Source organism: Tinamus guttatus, unplaced genomic scaffold, assembly GCF_059628265.1.
Source record: "Tinamus guttatus ecotype Peru unplaced genomic scaffold, ASM5962826v1 Tinamus_guttatus_pri_ptg000372l, whole genome shotgun sequence".
NCBI classification, from domain to species: Eukaryota; Metazoa; Chordata; class Aves; order Tinamiformes; family Tinamidae; genus Tinamus; species Tinamus guttatus.
In genome coordinates this window covers 509,287-527,314 of record NW_028288906.1, presented here as the reverse complement: position 1 = coordinate 527,314, position 18,028 = coordinate 509,287, and positions in this window count along the sequence as shown.

Sequence of the window (18,028 nt, the reverse complement as noted above, 5' to 3'; positions counted from 1 at the left end):
CGTGTTGAATATTTCTCCAGTAACCTATGTCCCACACATTTTGCATCCTGGGTGCTGGGTCACACCATGGACCATATTTCACTCCTCATTATTCAGCACACAACAAAGTGCCTTCAGCCTCCATAGTTGCTGGAGTCAAGGAAGAATTTGATTCACAGATGATTTACGTATTGAAGCAGAGACTCCTTCCAAATGAATGAGTAAAGTTTGGGCCCTGCATCTTACTGCAGCCTCAGCAGTAGTGGAGTCCCTGATTCTCTTGAAAGTTTGAAAATCCCCATCCACACGCACCATTAACACTCGTAGCTGTGTTCCCTGTGTTCCGTGCTGGTGTCCCCTTGTATAAATAATGCATCCTGCTGAAACTTCAGCCCTAGTTCAAGTCACTACAGCAACAGAAAGGCAGTGACACCCTATCCAGAAAAAGTCTACAAGGACTAACATCCTTCCAGGTAGCTTAAAAGAAAGCACAGCCAGAAAGCATACTGAAGTAGGCCAGCAAGGAGGTGTCATGGTTGAAAATATTCCATTGATAATTCTGTCTCCTTCCTGGAGCCTTTGATTCAAGAGCCCATTGGAGCTCAAACACTGTACATCACATGGCTGACATCATGAAGTCAGACCTTCAAGCCATTTATATCTTCGAATATCGAAAGACACCTCATGGATTGCATCAATTTTGTAGCCTCCAAGGAAGTGCCACACACTGCCCACAGCAAACACCTATGCGCCTCTTTATCTCTCTAAAATGAGAATGGTGATAAAGTTCTCATGTAGTCTCTTCTCCAGAAAGTTCTCCTGATGAAGGTGAGCTAGGCAGGAGAAGGTGGAACGTATAAAAGTCAGTGCTCTCCTCTGCTTGTTGGAGGCAAAAATATACAATCTTCTCCTGTGGTCAGAAGTGGCCAGCTCCATTCATCCTTACCTTTCCCTCATCAGAGAGAGCGCAAAAACCACAGCTATCACAGTCCGTAGCATAACAGAATTATTATAGCTGGAAAAGATCTTCAAGATCATCAAGTCGAACCATAAATCCATTACCAGCATGCCTGTTAAAGCATGTCCTTAAGTGCCTCATCTACACATTTCTTGAACACTGCCAGGCAAGGGGACTCCACCACTTCTGGGGCAGCCTGTTCCGAAGCTTGACTACTCTTTCCACATAGAAATGTTTCCTAATATCTAACCTGAACCTCCACTGGTGCAACTTAAGGCCATTTGCTCTTGCCCTATCATTAGTTATTCTAGAGAAGAGATCAACTCCCGCCTCACCACAACCTCCTTTCAGGTAGTTGTAGAGAGCAATAAGGTCTCCCTTGAGCCTCCTCTTCTCCAGACTAAATAGCACCAGGTCCCTCAGCTGCTCCTCACAAAGTCTGTGCTCCAGCCCCTTCACCAGCTTAACTGCTCTTCTCAGGACACACTCCAGCTCCTCTATGTCCTTCTTGTAGTGAGGGGCCAAAAACAGGACACAGTATTTGAGGTGCAGCCTCACCAGCACCGAGTACAGAGGGACGATCACTTCCCTGGTCCTGCTGGCTATGCTGTTCCTGATACAAGCCACGATGCCATTGGCTTTCTTGGCCATCTGGGCCACTGTTGGCTCACATTCAGCTGGAGGTTGACCAACCCTCCCAGACCCCTTTCTGCCATGCAGCTCTCCAGCTGCTCTGCCCCAAGCTTGTAGCACTGCATGGAGTTGTTGTGACCAAAGTGCAGGACCCGGCACTTGGCCTCGTTGAACTTCATACCTCTCAGCCCACTGATCCAGCCTGTTCAGATCCCTTCGTAGAGCCTCCCTACACTCAGGCAGATCAACTCTTCCTCCCAGCTTGGTGTCATCTACACAGTGGTGCACTCTCTGCATGGGGCAATCTTCCAGGCCATGAAGACCAAGGGAACATGACCCCATCACTCGGGCCCATTCTTCAAAGAAACACCAAATGCACAAGCACTCTGGCTTCTCTGTTCCTCATAACAGCAGCACAAATCCAGCAAGTGCCCATGTGAAGTGAGCTCCCCATCTACACATGCAACTGCTTTACACTTGGACACCTCCTCCTGGAGCTCATTTCTCTCATTAGGCCTTGCAGTGTCTCCTAGGTCTACCAAAGTCGACCATGAAGAGCCAGATCATTACCTATTTCTAGGCAAAGGACGTACATTCAGATCAGACTTTTTTCTCACTTTTTATAAAGCACTGTGTAGACATGTGATTGCAAACCACTGTCCATGGCCACCTTCTGAGTGCGACTCTTTTGTAACGATCCTGCTACAGATGAGACAGCTCATCTCAAAACTGAACAACCAGGGTGCCTAGAACATACCAGGAATCATCAGAAATTAACCCAAGGAGGAAGACAGAAGACTACTCGCAACTACTGTCAGAACTTGACACACGCATCTCTTCTCAGGCCCTCAGTTTATCCATTTAACCTCGCTAACAGTACAAACAAGAAGTCTTCCAACAGTTTCCCTGTTTCCTGTTCGTGTCGGGAACTTTAGTTGCAAAGGCAATGCCAACATCATGTGCCCTCTCATCCACACTTAGCTTCTGAACTGGTACAGCAATCAATCAGGGACTACAGCCACAGGGAGGAAGGGGCTGACAGATCTTGAAAATGAAACCCACGGCCCAAAAGTAGCACCCTAGGGGAGGAGGAATCCAACAACTCCTAAAAAATGAGGGTGGGATTCTCAAGCACTTTGATATTCATTGTTAGCTGGGCATGAAACTCCCTTTAGGCTCCCAGAAAATCCCAGTCTTTGGAAAAGAGGGGATCAGAGATAAGTGTGCTTAACAAGTGTGCCATGGGATGAAGGAGCTGGAAATGAAGAGGCTACAGGGAGAGAAAAGAGAAGATGCAGAAGATGCAGACGAGAGACAGAAACTGTGCTGCAGGAAGATGCAGAGTAAATGCATCATGAACACAAAGTCAGTAGAGATGAAAAGACCCAGTCTTTACTGCCATCACAAAACTCTAACAGCAAGGATATACTGCAGCATGTTTGCCTACCATTGCCAGTTTGGTCTTTCATTTATTCTTCTCGCATCTTCCAAGCTACTCTAATCATCAACCCAAGATGTTCCTAACTATCGCCTCCGTGCCCTATGACCAACGCGCTCTCTCCCAGACCATCACCTTTCTTTAATTTCCCAGATACATTTCCATTGCCACAGATCTCAGTAGCACAGACCTCTGGACTATCCCTTGCAATTTAAGTTTGTCTGTTTGTTTATTTAAAGCTGTGTTATAAAACATGCTGAAGTGTTCTTTTTTAATTAAGTGATGTTAAAAAAAAAAGAAAAAAAAAGGATACTGTGCTATCAGAAACGACTTAATAAGTCTTGCTGTTAATCTCACACAACTGCTAATTATATGGTCATAAAACCATTCCCCTCCCATTTAGGCTAAAATACTCAAGTCTTACAAATAACCAGGTACCTAAGAAGCAGTTAATACTTTTTCATTTACTTCTAGCTCAACTTCATCAATATCTGCTGCTCCAGTAGTGAAAAAGGTTGGCCAGGGAACACTTGTGCCACACTGCTTTTCCTGATGTTACAGCTGAAGTCTCTAAAAGGGTGAAGACTCTCCAAAAGGTGCATACTTGTCATGGGCATATGTCTACACAAGGCCTTTCCCCTGGGAATCTCCATGAGGCTATTCCAGGAGAACACCTACAGTGCTCCAAAATACCAGGGAAAAGGGCAGGCACTGCACATTAGGGAGATCCTTTCCTTGGGACAGGACTAGGACATGCACGTAGGTCAGTTCATTCAGCACAGGTCACCAGCCGTATCCAGAAAATAATGATTAAGAGCTCAGGCTCTGGAATTTAAACATTACACTCTACAGCACAGGGCAACAACCCAGACGCTCAGAGCTGGTCAGGTGTCCTTTGCTCCCCTTCCTTCGCCTTCAGCACTGCCAAATATCTGGGCCTAGGCTATAAAACTGTATCTGCAGAGGCATAACCACCAGTGACAACACAATCATTTCCTTAACTGAAACCATGAAGAATTTGGAGCCAACTTAACGGGAGCACAGTAGTAGGTGTTTTTTTAACAATTCAGAGACAAGCAGCGAGGGCAGACTAATTGAGAAGCATCCGCTTCTATTTTTTTTGTTTTGCTTTGTTCTTTTTTTTCTATAAAAACATTTTTTTTCATTGTTGCCTATACTACTCTTTAAGCAAATCCCACACAGACAGTTAGTTGGATCCTATGAAACAAGAAGGCTACACTTGGCACCTGCTGCGCTACAGATTGTGCCTGTGAAATCGAATTTACAAGGACAAGGCTAGAAAGAATGGTAGAAAACAAGGAGCTGCTCAAATGATGCATTTGACTATATTAATAATTTGTCATTAGGAATAAGTGTAGACTGCCATGCAGAGAGCAGTGACCACCTTCTTGGATAAGTCTTCAGTGTTAAGACCTAAGCTGTTTGCAAAATCAGCTTTTTGAGGAAGAGTGGCCACCTCTATCCCACGCTGTTAGATGGATCTTACTAATAGAAGAAACCAAATTTGCCTGACTTGTAAGTACTACTACAAAGCATATCTTCATTAAACAGTAGCTCTGAGAAATCTTGCATCGCAGATGACAAATGGTATTCAGAGTGTATCTACATTGTGCAAACCCCCAAATTAGTAGTCATATTGGTTAATTCACACGTTTTAAAAAATGGCACATCCCTCTAGAAAAAGCGTATTGCTACTTTTAGAGGAGCACATGCTTCTTCAGTTTGCCCGCTGAGAGCAGAGCAGAAACCTTGGAGAGAGTCACAACTGACGGTCCAGCTGGAGGTGTGTGGAGGGGAAGACTCTGCAGAAACCTCCTCCAGGATGCACGGAAATAAAATAAAATAATATAAAATAAAATAATATAAAATAAAGTAAAATAAAATAAAATAAAATAAAATAAAATAAAATAAAATAAAATAAAATAAAATAAAATAAAATAAAATAAAATAAAATAAAATAAAATGTCTTGCTACAGCTTGATGTAGAGTTTTAAGGAAATTCGGGAAGGCTGGATTAAATTAAACAGTGTCCCGTAACGCCAGATGGAGCAGTGCCGATTTCGGAAGGAAAGAAAGAAGAGGATAAAAAAAAAAAAAAAAAAAAAAAAGGCGGCCGCAGCCGCGGGGAGGGCAGCGCGGGAGCGCGGCCCGGGCGGCCCCGCCGGCGGGGGCGCGCGGGGGCGGCCCCGCCGCCACCCCCAGGGGCGGCCCGCGCTGCCGGCCGCGGGGGGCGCGCGCCACCTGCCGGCGGGCGGGCGCGCGCGCGCGCCGGGGCGGGGCGGGGCGGGGCGGCCACGTGGCGGCGGCGCGCGCGCGCCCCCGCCTTTTCCCGCGCCGGCGCCGCGCGCGCCCCCGCCTTTTCCCGCGCCGGCGCCGCGCGCGCCCCCGGCTTTTCCCGCGCTGCCGCCCCGCGCTCTCCCAGCCGCCCCCCGAGTCTCCGCGGGAGCCGCGCTGAGCGGGGCAGCTTTGCCCACCCTGGGGCACGTTTTTTTTGTTTGTTTTTTTTCTGTTTTTCCTGTTTTCTGGCAGCTCTGAGATGGGGTTGTCCCCTGGTCAACCCGGGGCACAAGGGCGACTCTGTCTGCGACTGGGTCCAAAGCTGGGAGTTTTGGGCGGAGGGGAGGGTGCGACGCCCATCGGAATAAATTCCGCAGAACGAAGCTGAACTTCACCCGTTCTGAGGGATCGGCGTGGGAAATGTCAGCCCAAGCAGACTGCTTCCCACCAACACTACGGCCCGTGGCTGCACCGCAGTTAGAGACAACTTAGTTTCTTAGTCCCAGTCGTGCTGTGAAAGAAGGGAAATGAACAGAGCTGTGGGCTGGCATCTTGGATGACGCTTGCATCTACTGACAACCGCTGTGATAGAGCACAACTTAATGCCAAGGGGTAATAACTCAATTAAAAAAAAAGAAAAAAAAAGTATTTTCCAGCAGTGTGCGTCTTTTGAGAACATTATCGCGTGTTTTTCTCTCTCTCAGAATAGAAGGGTGCTGTGCTGCAGCACAGAGCAGTGCAGAGGGGTGAACGTGAGCAGCGCTGGCTCCCGCAGGCGCCGTGGAGCAGATGGGCTCCCTCGATGCTCCTTTCCAGGTATCCACCTGGGCACAGCATCGCCACGGGCAGCGCATCCAGCGGTCTCCTTGATCCCGAGAGCTTCCAGGGCTTCCAAGGGGAACCCATGTGCTCAGGTGCAGCCGGCACCGGCTGCGGGCAAGGGGGCTCTGCCTGGATCTCACTGCTGCTCTGGGATGAAGTTATAAATATGCAGAAGCAGTTATAAACGCACGGAAGTACTGCAAAGACACGTGCAGATCTGTGTCTTTGGGTTTCTTGCAGCTGCAGTGTCTTGGGAGGGTGTGACTGAAAAAGGCCCCCCAGGTGGGTCCTGACTGAGAGTCCTCATGGCATCCCGCGATTCTCGTCAAAAGCGCCTCAACCTCTGTCTTAGAACCACTGAGTTTTCTCAGACTTATCCTTTCCACTGTAAAAAAGCAGTTGGAAATCCAGCAAGAAATGTGGGGTGACCCATGAACAAAGATGCAGGTGCTGATTGTGTGACAGGGCAAGCAGTGAAGAAAGCCAGTGTGGGAGAAGGCTTAAATAAGAGACATCATTTTAGATGTGTACCAATTCTATATGCACATCTTAGTTCAGAAAACAAGCCTAGCACCGGTTACAGCTCCACACCACCTACCTCACACAAGCCACACACGCGTTCCTGAATGAATGAAAGCAAAAGGGAAAGGAAAATCCGACTTACATTGTATGGGATGTACTGTCTGCGTGGTGCTCAGCCCAGCTCAGGTTTGTGGCAGACCTTGCAGCCTAGCAGACTGCCAAAATGCATGACCTAATGGGTTTTGCAGTGTATATGGTCTCGTATTTTATTTGGGGATGAGTACTTGCCCTAAAGGGTATTCATGTTGTTTCCCAAGACTAATACCACAACATTTGTTTATGTAGTTCACCAAAAATATGAAGTATCACAATATGCAGGCATTAGGCCAAGTTTATCTGTCACTGGCACCATCTACCCATCTGAACCCGAAAGCTGTACTTAATATTCCGTATTGAATATGTAAATAATACAGATAGATACCTCTTTTAGAATTTTAACACAAATACTCTTTACACTCATATATGTTGTACATTACATAGGCGCACATTTTACTCTTGCAGGATACAACGCGAACAGCCATTCCAAAGGGAATGACACAGAGCCAAAGCCTCCTCCAATTAAAGATAACAAGGAAACACAACCAGTACCTAAAGCGAATGTGTTTGCGAACACATGCAAATCAAAGTGACATAACAGCAGTAGAAAGTTACTCTCACCATTCTCTGTCTTCTGCAGGATCAGCCAGCCCTGTCAGCTGAATTATATATGAGCCTTGTGAAACAGACACATTTTAAGTTCATTTACCTTGATTTACTCTTTTTAACAGTTGATTTACTCTTTTTAACTCTTTTTAACAGAGAAGAGGGATGACTTTAGGGGAAAAAAAAAAAACACGGATTTGCATAACCAAAGTTCAGGAAAAGTTCTAAAACATAATCCAACCTTATATCATTTTTACTTCTAATATGAGTCTAAGAGGAATCAAGCTTCCAGAAAAGATTTCTGAGCCACTTTTGAGCTAGACCAAGCTTTCCTGACTGGACAATGATTCCAACCAGTTCCCACATGAAGTACTACCAGGCTGTTAGGAAAGATGGTTTTGCATCTTGACCCAGACTGTGGAACCAAAAATTACAAGGATCAAAAGGAGTAAATAGTGTTAGAAATAGAAAGTACAACTGATGGTTTTCAAATTAGGTTCTGGTAGAAGATAAAACAGCAAAGGTGAAATATAATTCGCAGTGGCAAAGCAGAAGAAAATGACAGAAAACCTGAATAAGCAGTGGAGTAATCACATCTGACAGATACCTGCATGCTGCAGAGGGTGCAATGATTCAAGGAACTGGTTGTACTTAAGCGGTAATGACATAAGGCCACTTCTGCTGAAGTCGGTGCGCGCACTGCTGCTGACTTTACCAAGATAGGGCTTACAGAGTTCAGAGTTTGAAGGCCAAGTGCCAGATATCTTTAGACTAAAAGCTCTGAGGAAAGATCTCTTGTCCATACAAATCACCTTGGCTGCAGCGACTTCAGAGTAATTTCGCCAACCTGCTCCCACTGGGGACCCAGGCCATTTTACTGGTGAAATGTGGTCATCACAGGATGTGATGGTGATGGGGAAGTGTGCTGCAAGGAGAGAAACTCACGGCAGAGTCCAGCTGTAAATGTATGTAATTAAATTGAGGGTTATTTAAACTGAGGAAATTAAAGCTTCATGGGAGGCTTCTGGGCTACAGATGAGCACTTGAACCAATGGGGAACCACAGCAGATTTATTCCAGAAACTAATCACACTTTTCAAGTGTGTACCTTAAGCACAGCACATGCCTTCCCCTCAAGAATTTGCCATCAGGCTGTCCTTTTCATTGGGAACAACTCCCGCTTGCCCAGAACAAAATATTTGAGCTAGAAGTCTTAAAGCCCATTCCTCTACCAGTTCCTTGTCACATATTTTCCAACACTCATAAGCCATAAATAGAGACAGATGGAGAGAAAAATAAAGACACTCATTCCCTTGAAATCCTTTGGTCCAGGAGAGCTTCCTGGCAGGAAGCAATGGAAGAATGATAGCTATTTTGCTTTTAAAACCTTCGAGTTGTTCCTCCTAAGTAAGGCCAGCTGATGTGTAAGGCAGTCAGCTATTTTAGTACTGTCATGGAATTGACCAAGGAGTTGCTGAAATGCTAATTCCTTCTGACAGAAGCCCTATAAGTCAGCTCCAGACAATTACCTCTGGAACTCACCAAAAGACAGGCTTCAGCCATGGCAAATTTTATATACACGTAGGAAGACACGGAGAAGGAGGCTCTTATCTGTGTGACACTGCCAGACCCAGGGACACACAGTGGCTGATGGAGACAACTCATGATAAAAGGCCATTTTAACATCCAGATATTCCCCCGTGGCCAGGAGAAAAGTGGTTTTGAAAATGTGTGGCAGTGATTGCTCCAAAGAGCTGAGGCTCGTCCTGGAGAACCATCTCTGACCTGTGTCTTTCAGCAAATTTATATCCTTCACCACATGCCAGTGAGAGAAGCAGAACTTATTACATGCATGTATGATTGGAGATGGCTTGATTATATTTGACTTTCAAATATCTTCTTCAAGGATATAATTCCATGGGACTATTATATAAAACAAGGTTAAAGCAGTAATGTTACCCATTGACTTACTAGAAAAGAGCAGCTATGTTAAGAGCAGCTATGTTAAAATATGAACTCTAGTTAACTGCAATGGGTATAATGTGCACTTCCCAATTCTAATGCAAATCTCTTCCTTGAAAGTAACAGCTAAACAAACCTATGAATAAAGCACTAGACATAGGTGCCTGATGGTGGCTTTTGCTGTGCCTATTTTGCATTAAGAAAACAAACATCTTAAATGTAGGAGGTGAAATGTGAGGCTTTTGTTCCCCAAGACATGACCTCCATCCTGCTTCATCATCATATTTCCCTAGCTCTGGAAGAAGAAAGAAAAATCCAGCAGAAGCAGGTTTTAATTGCCTAAGGGTGAACCTAAATGTGCCACAGTCTGCATGTACCCCTCTCCTTTGAAACCAAGGCAGCAAAACATGCACTGGTATAATTAGACAGCTGGTTAAATTGCATTATATACCTCTGTGCTTACTAGTCCTCTGCTAACCCTTCACTCCCTGAGCGTCTAACATGTGGTATTACTGTCACCTATGTCATTCTGTCTAGACGGCCTGTGTTTCAGTCAGTATTTACACAAAAAGCTATAAAATCTTTCACCAGCAGAGGGCTCTCAGATTGTGCAAAAAAAAAAAAAAAAGGCTGTTTTACACGTAAGGAAGGCTAAACCTAGCAGGAATAAACTACATTCCAGCTGCAGGAATAAACTACATTCCAGCTGCAAGATGTTACAGATGTAAATTTTAATGAAACTTTAATTTTAATAATATATAGACTCGAGCAGCTATTGTGCTTGTGATTTCAATTTTATGCCTCATAATAATAATAATTCAACATTAATGCACCAAAGGTGCCAAACTTCACAAGAATTGATTCCCCATCCCTCCCAAACCAATCCGTACAAGGAGCGCTGCTCCTTCTGCGATGTATATTTGAGTTGCTCTCCTGATTCAGTGTACAGTTCTAGAAACCTAAGGTGATTTCAGGTTTTTTTGTTTGTTTTTTTACAGCATATCAAGTCCAATTCACTCATTGCCTCCACTGGGGTTCCATTAAGATTACATTCCATGTCTCACGTTTAACAAGAGTAAAGTAACAGCACACATCTGCTACGTTTGTAGCCACACTCTATAAATTGACTGCCAAGATCCCCAAAATCTGCATGTGTAGATCGCCGTCTTCTTTTACATACAAAGCCTTCACAGTCGCCACTGCTCCTGCTCTGCTTCAGCATGCTCCTTGTAAAAAGTATTGCGACAAATAAAAATACAATAGTGTGGCAACTGCGTTTTGACCTCTTGAATGGAGGGAATGTTAGAGTGTTGTTAGCCCTGAGCAGAGGTAGGTGTTGGAAGGCAAATATTTGTCATTGTAGCTGCAGCATTGCTCCAAGGATAATCCTTTCCACATTTCGGTCCAGGCTGCCCATTAAGGACCTAGACCTCTATCTCTGCTAGTGTAATAATTTCCGTGCTGCTACTGGCTGGTTAATCACCTCATCTGTCCTCTTTCATCAGAGATTTAGCCATTAAATTCCAAACCTGCACACTCCTACTCTGCCCTTCGCACCAAATTTCAGGAACAGGTTTATCACAGTTGGAATGAAGATAACCATTCCTTCAGATCAAGCAGGTTGTATGTTTGCAGGCTCAGGGCTTTGCTTACGAGTTTCGTACCTTTCTGCCATATTTTGTATGATGAAAATATTGCTTATATCCCAAGGGTGTTCTGTGTTAGTAAAATAGAGCTCCTAAGATGGAACACCTGACAGACAAAGTCGTTTCATTCTTTATAAACATAATTACCATATTTTTTTTGTGATGCAGGTGTCAAAGAAGTGGATCAAGGAAAATAACCATAGTAAGATGGAGAAAAAAAAAAAAGTCATATAAAATGGGTAATTAAAAATATACCAGTTAGAGTGTGCATAAAGCCTAAAAAGCTACAAGTGAAACATGTTACCCTGCAAAAGCAAAGCAGAACAGGCTAATTTATTTAATTCATTTTGAGGTAAAGGCTTTCACAGAAAGCACAACTAGGAGAAGCAGCCAACAGATGTAGCAGTTTGGAAGGGAGTTCTGGGCTCTGCTTAGAGAGCTTCTGAATCTTCTGGGAACTTTGTTTGAGATCGTTAGTACCTTTCTGGAAACTCTTTGAGGAATGTGAAGGTGCTTTGCAGACAGGTAAGGCCTGGAGGCCATAACTTCTCCCGAAAAGCTCCAGCAGCTGCTGATGACCTCTGTGGGTTGCTCCTAACCAAAATGTGCTTGGAACCTTTATTTCAGCTCACCTCCAAGTAAGGAGGGCCAAGGACTTTATTTAGCCACCGCTCGGGAGAAGTTTGTATAAGAGCCAGCCAGGTTGTATAAGACTGTGGCTTCGGGCCTAGGAGGAAGACCTGCAGTGTCAGACCCGGTTCATAGTCCTTGCAGCTGCTGCTGAGGAGCTGGGGGCACTGTCTGATGGAGCTTGGGTGCTCCTGCCCCCAAGAGCACCCTCTGCAGAGGATGCAGGCTCCCTTGTGCCTCCCTACGGAAGTTTGCTGCTTGCTGGGGCTGGCATTTCAGGATGTTCTGTAGCTTCTCCAGCCCTCACACCTCTACCTCTGCCGTGCTTCCGTGTAGGCACCAATGGTACTGCCAGGGGAGACATGGATACTGTCAAATGTGACTACGTGGTTTTGGGGAGCAAAGGCTTGGGGACCTAGGCGGTGTCTCTAGTCAGAGACTGGATCACCAGGTTAAGTGATGGAGCATCTAGATATTATTTCCAAAGCCATGCAGGACAAGGAGTAACCAGCTAGTATTTATGGAAAGCAAAATCATGTTTAACCAGCCTGACAGATGATGGAGCTTGGTGAAGGAGGGAAAAACACTGAATGTTTATTTTGTTTATTTTGACTTTAGAATGGCTTTCAGCACTGTCTCCTGTAACGTTCTCATGGACAGAATACAGGCTAGGCAGGTGGACAGTGAGGTGGACTGAAAATTGGCCAGTGCAGGGGTTCAGACACTTTTCATCAGCTGCAGGTAGGCCAGCTGCTAGTGGTGTCCCCCGGGGTCCAATATTTTTGTTACATCCATTGATGACCTGCATGACGGGGCCGAATGCACTCTCAGCAAGTTTGCAGGAGGTATGAAACTGGGAGGGCTACTTGGTAAACCAGGCAGTTGCACTGCCTTTCAGAGGGACTGCAACAGAATGAAGAAATTGGCCAACAGGAGCCTCATGAAATTCGACGAAGAGAAATAACAGAGTCCTGCACCTGGGGAGGAAAAACTTCTTGCGCCAGTACAGACCAGAGGCCAATCCGCTGGAGAACAGCTTGCAGAGAAGGTGCAGATGTTGAGCATGCAGCAGACATTCACCCTTATGGCAAAGAAGGCCAAGGCTGTGTAAGGAAGAGCATTGCCAGCAGGTCAGTGAAGATCATCCTTACCTTTTAGTCAGCACCAATGAAGCTGCATCAGTTCTGGGCTCCCCTGTACAAGAAGACCCGGTGGACCAAGTCCAGTGAAGGACTGCAAAGATGACTAAGGAGCTGAAGCATCTGTCTTCTGAAGAGAGGCTGAGAGAGCTGGGACTATTCAGCTTAAAGAGGCTCTGGGGGAATCTAATCAATGTGCACAAATATCTAATGGGAGTGTGCAAAGAAGACTATCTAATGGGAGTGTGTCATGGGACATCACTCTTTTCAGTGATGTCCCATGACACAATTAAAGGCAATGGGTGCAAACTGAAACATAAGAAATTGCATCTGAACATAGGAAAACACTTTTCCACCAGTGGTCGAAGACTTGAAGAGGTTGCCCAGAGAGACTGTGGAGTTTCCATCCTTGGATATATCCAAAACCCAACTGGGCACAGCTCTGAGCGACCTGCCCTAGCTGCCTGAGCTTGAGCAGTGAGATTGGACCAGGGGATCTCCTGAGGTGCCTTCCAATGCCTGTGATTCTGTGACAGAGGATGACAGTGAGGAAAAAGAGCAGATAAAGTGAGGACAATCACTACTACATCATGTACGTGCTAATGGAACCAGCGTTGCTTAAGTACTAGCACGGAAGATATGAGTTGTGTAGCAAGACTTTTAAGAGGATACTTAAGCAAGCAACTTAACCAGCTGTGATTCATGCTACTGTGAATTATACATGTCATTTCCCTCTGCTCTTACCCTCTCCAAATCCCCACTAGTAGCAAGATGTTCACAATGATGTGGAGCCAGGAATTGCTATGGTAAAGCCTATTCTCCGTCTGAATTCTCAGCCTGCCCATATGGACCTTAAATACATTTTGGAAAAGCCCTAAATAGAGTGCTTACAAGCAGAATACAACGATCAAAGACTGCAGGATTGAGGACACAAAGCCTTTAAAATATGCCTAAACTTGCATGTATATAAGAGGCCGTAATGTAATCCCTTTCCCAAATTACAGTTAAAAAGGAAGGCATAAACAAATTCAGAATCTAGCATCCATTTGACCAAGCCAAGAACATTTGGTTCCTCAGAGGATATGCTCCATGCAGGCTCTCCAGGCCAAGCATCTAAAAGTTATATTGGAAATTTGCACATACAAGGGGAATAAGGCATTAAATCCTTTCAGCACCTCCAAGCATCCTCTACTCAAGCTAAAGCTTTAAATGAGTATATATGAGCATATATCTCATTTCCAACAAACTGCAGTGCCCAATGGTACAGGGCTGGAAGCAGGGTGTACATTCTGAGCTTTAGCATTTCTAATACATCTTAAATGTTTTGGGACTCAGAGAGCCTTTTTTTTTTTTTTTTAGTAAATAAATGCCATCACAGTTAATGATAGTCAGTACCAAAGGGGATTCTGACCCAAGCTTTTTCATGATTTAATCTGTAATTCCTTTGGCAAAGAGCTTTGGGCATACATACCAAGTGCCGCAGGGCCCCTAACCCACCCGTTTCATACTGAATGACCCTGCATTTACTGTCTATATGAAAGAGCATTATCTCTGTGTGGAAAAAAAGAGCCCTCTAAGCAGCGGATCCTGTGCACACCCACAAAGGAAGCATCACGCTGCAAAGCAAAACACCAGCCAGGCAAAGGAGAGGTCTGTAGCACAATGTCTTAATAGCCATTCAGATCACGTAAACCGCAGTCCTGGAAATCATCAGATAATATTCTTGATAGAGCCAAGAAGGAGAATAAAAAGTCTCCCCTTCCTTCTCTGCAGATGCTGCTTTTGGTTCCCAAGGCTCTGGCGCTGCGGTGGAAGCCCCGTGTTGCCCCCGATTTCTGCACCTCTCCTGCCTTGCTCTGCCTTTGAGGAGCATTTGGGCTCCAGCACCGCCAGCCTCAAGGCAGGTGGGCAAAACATCTTCCCCGTTGCTCAATGCGAAGGGTGCATGAGTTTGCAAGTCAAAAAATATCAGTATCCTCTTGCTATTACTAAATCTTACATTTAATGCAATTAATTAGTACAATTAATAATAGATAAATGGGATAGGCTTGAACTCACACAGGTTCTTGTAAAAAAAATCTCAGCATTTGAGGAGAAAGTAGAGGTGGTCTAAGTAACACAGGACAAAACCATTCAATTATTTCTCTGTCTAAAGCTTTTTTAGACTTTTCACCGTGAGAACAATATTTTGACGTAGCTTACATCAGAAAATAGCAAGTCTTATTTATGAGAAGATGATTAAAATAAAGCTCTCGTCTGTGACAGCATCCATGCAGCAAAGCCAAGTAATCAGTAATATTGCCACAAGACCACAACCTGAAACTAATCAGAATTTATCTCTCCACTGTTAAGACTTCAAATTATTATATTATCACAGTTTTTTTTTCCACCTAAGTTTTGATGAAATATTTGGGCTGGAAAAAAAGTATTCTGTGGAAGAATTTTATAGCCAAAATTATTTTTGCCAAATGTTTTATTTCATCTAAAAGTCTCCCTCCTTAAGGAGACAACTTGAAAGAAGAATTTCTGCCAATGCCTAGTCAAGTGGATGAAACACAGTTGAGGAATTGCCTTTTTGATGCAAATACTCATTTTGATTAAAGTCTTTTTTGAAAATAACATTTTCCCATGATGAACTAAACTGCAAATGCCCATAAAAATCTAATACTTTTAATTAAAAGAGGTGTTACATCACTTGTTTTCAAAACAAAACTTGTTTTTAATGCAAAATAAAGCATTTTATTGGCTTTCTTTCCCACCCACTGTTAAAAATAATGTCCATGACTTTTCTTGCACAAAGACATTTCCTTTCAGTCAACCCCATTTTCAGATGGAAAAGGAAAAAAAGGTCAACAGAATCAACAACAAACTTGCCCAACACTAATAATTCATGCTTCTTGAACACCCTTTCAGCTCCTGCAAGCATTCTGCAAGTAACGGCCTGAAGTGCCCAGGTGCAAAAGAATTACTTCCATTTTGTAAGAGAGGAAGCAGTAACAAAAGCAATACATTATTTTCAGAAGTAAAAAAAAAAAAAAAACGTTATCATAATACAGAATCAGCTCAAAGGAGTCATTACTGCAACAGTGTTTAGCTTACCTGGAAAGGGAGACACGGTGGTCACTGAAAGTGGGTGTTCCTTGATGAGGATAATACTTAGCACTCCAGATGTGCTGATCTCTCAAATTTCCCCAAATGCAGGAACCTCGACTGCCTTTTGGTGGAAGGAGGTGGTCTGCACCCTCCCTGGGCTGGCAGGGGCTGCCCCCAATGGATGCAAACAGGGAGTGCGGGAAGGGGTCAGGCATGGGCCTATCCGCAAAGCCCTCCCACCTACCACCAGGACGCAGTGCTATGGGGCCTGTCCGATTCGGAGCAGATACCAAACTGTTTTGCACGCCTAGCAGGCACAACCACCTGGAGCAGTGAGTTCCACCACTTCACTGCTCATTGCATGACTACAGGGCGGCCTTTTTTTTTTTTTTTCTTTCCTTGCTCTGAGCAAGAGTGCTATCACTTAAAGCTACCTTGCTGCTCTATTAGGAGAAAATCACTCCCCGTGCACTTTTGCCAGATTTACTAATGATTTTGCAGACCTATATGACAGCCAATGTTCTCCTCTCCTTTCTCCAGGCTTCTTTTTTTTACTAAAGTCACTCACGCTCTGTGCAGAAGACATTCTGTAATTTTGGTAAATATTTTGCTTTTCCTTTTTCCATAAATACAAGATCTATTAGACTGACCTGTCTGATGCCCTCGGAGAAGCAGTGAGTGGCCACACTAAAAGTGGGTAAATCCTGTGTTGCCTGACAAAGCCGCCCGACTGCACACCCAGAAGCAAAGATGCATTGTACCGAGTGGATCCCGCTCAGCCTGCTTCTCTGATGCTAGTAGACCGGTCAAACGTAATTTCATTCCCCTCCACATCATTTCAGTCCGGTTCTTAACATTGCAAAGAACAAAAAGGTCCGCTCTTTGTAAGGATTTCAGAAGTACATCTCGTTAACAGCTTGAAATGCCTGATCGCATTCTTGTACTTCATGCTGAAAACGTACCCCCAGGGGTCTTACCCAGACTGACCTTCTCACTGGCTGCCTTTCCTCAGAGCCCTGAGGCTCCCGTTGCACTGACGGCTTCGTGCAGACCAGGGTCACGCTCAGAAATGCAGCGTGTCCTCCTGGGGCAGCAGCAGGCTGTGCTGGCCTGGGAACCGCATTCCTCGCTCCCTTCGGACACCCGTGTGGGTTCCTGGCTGTGGGTTTCTGCCCTTGCTCCAGTAACAGCACGCCGCTGTGCGGCTCTGGGAGATATTGTTTCCTTGTGCCTTGTGGGCTTTCAGCTTGGTCTGAAGCTCTTTACCCCTGCATTTGTGGGCAAAAATACATTCAAAGCAATGCACAGTTTGGTTTCCTGTGTCCACACACAGCAACTTCTCTCAATAGTAATTCATTTTTTTCTGCTAGTTCCCTGATTTTGTTATCTATTCCGAAGTGTGGATGTTGAGCACTTGACTTTCTGTTTGGTAAAACCGTTAGTCTTTGGTATCTGCATCTTCTTACATATATATATGTGTGTGTGTGTGTGTATGTGTGTGGTATATCCTTCTCCCAAGGACATGCAATATACAAGCACTTCTTGCTTAGGATATGAAGTGTCTCTTTCCTGACAGCTGGTGGTTTTCAGCTTCTTCTAAACTTAGTTGTGATGGTTTCTGCCACACTTATTCAAATCATCAGTCTGAAAAAGCAGGCGTTTAAGATATACAGATTATGTCACCCAAAAAGTGACCACCATGTTTGATTTCTTTGGAAATGATTTTTTGGCAAGACAATTCTAAATAAAGCAAACAACAAAAACGAAACAGCCAAACCCCACCAAATTAGGCTTTGAAGATTCATTAGAATCCCGTCTGATCCTGAATATTTTCATCTAGATGGCCCAGTATATAGAAAAATATTATACATATACTAGCTACAGGAGACAATACCCAATTTCCCAGAATGAAATTCTTAGGAAATGTGACAGTATCCAAGTATAGTGGTTAGGGCCACTGGCTCTCCTGTGTGTACCATTAGACTCTGAAATACAAACTGATCTAAAGAACGTGCACATTCCATAAAAGCGGGAGCTGCAGCCACTGCTGACATTGATTCCTGACATGCCAGTTCTCAGTCATATTGGTGGGGTTTGCTATGAGCTAATTGTATCATTTGGAGCTACTTTTCCTCACTTTCAGTTGTCCTACTGAGTTAAAGGAAACTAAAAATATATCAGAAAACAGGATTGAAGCCAAAGAACAC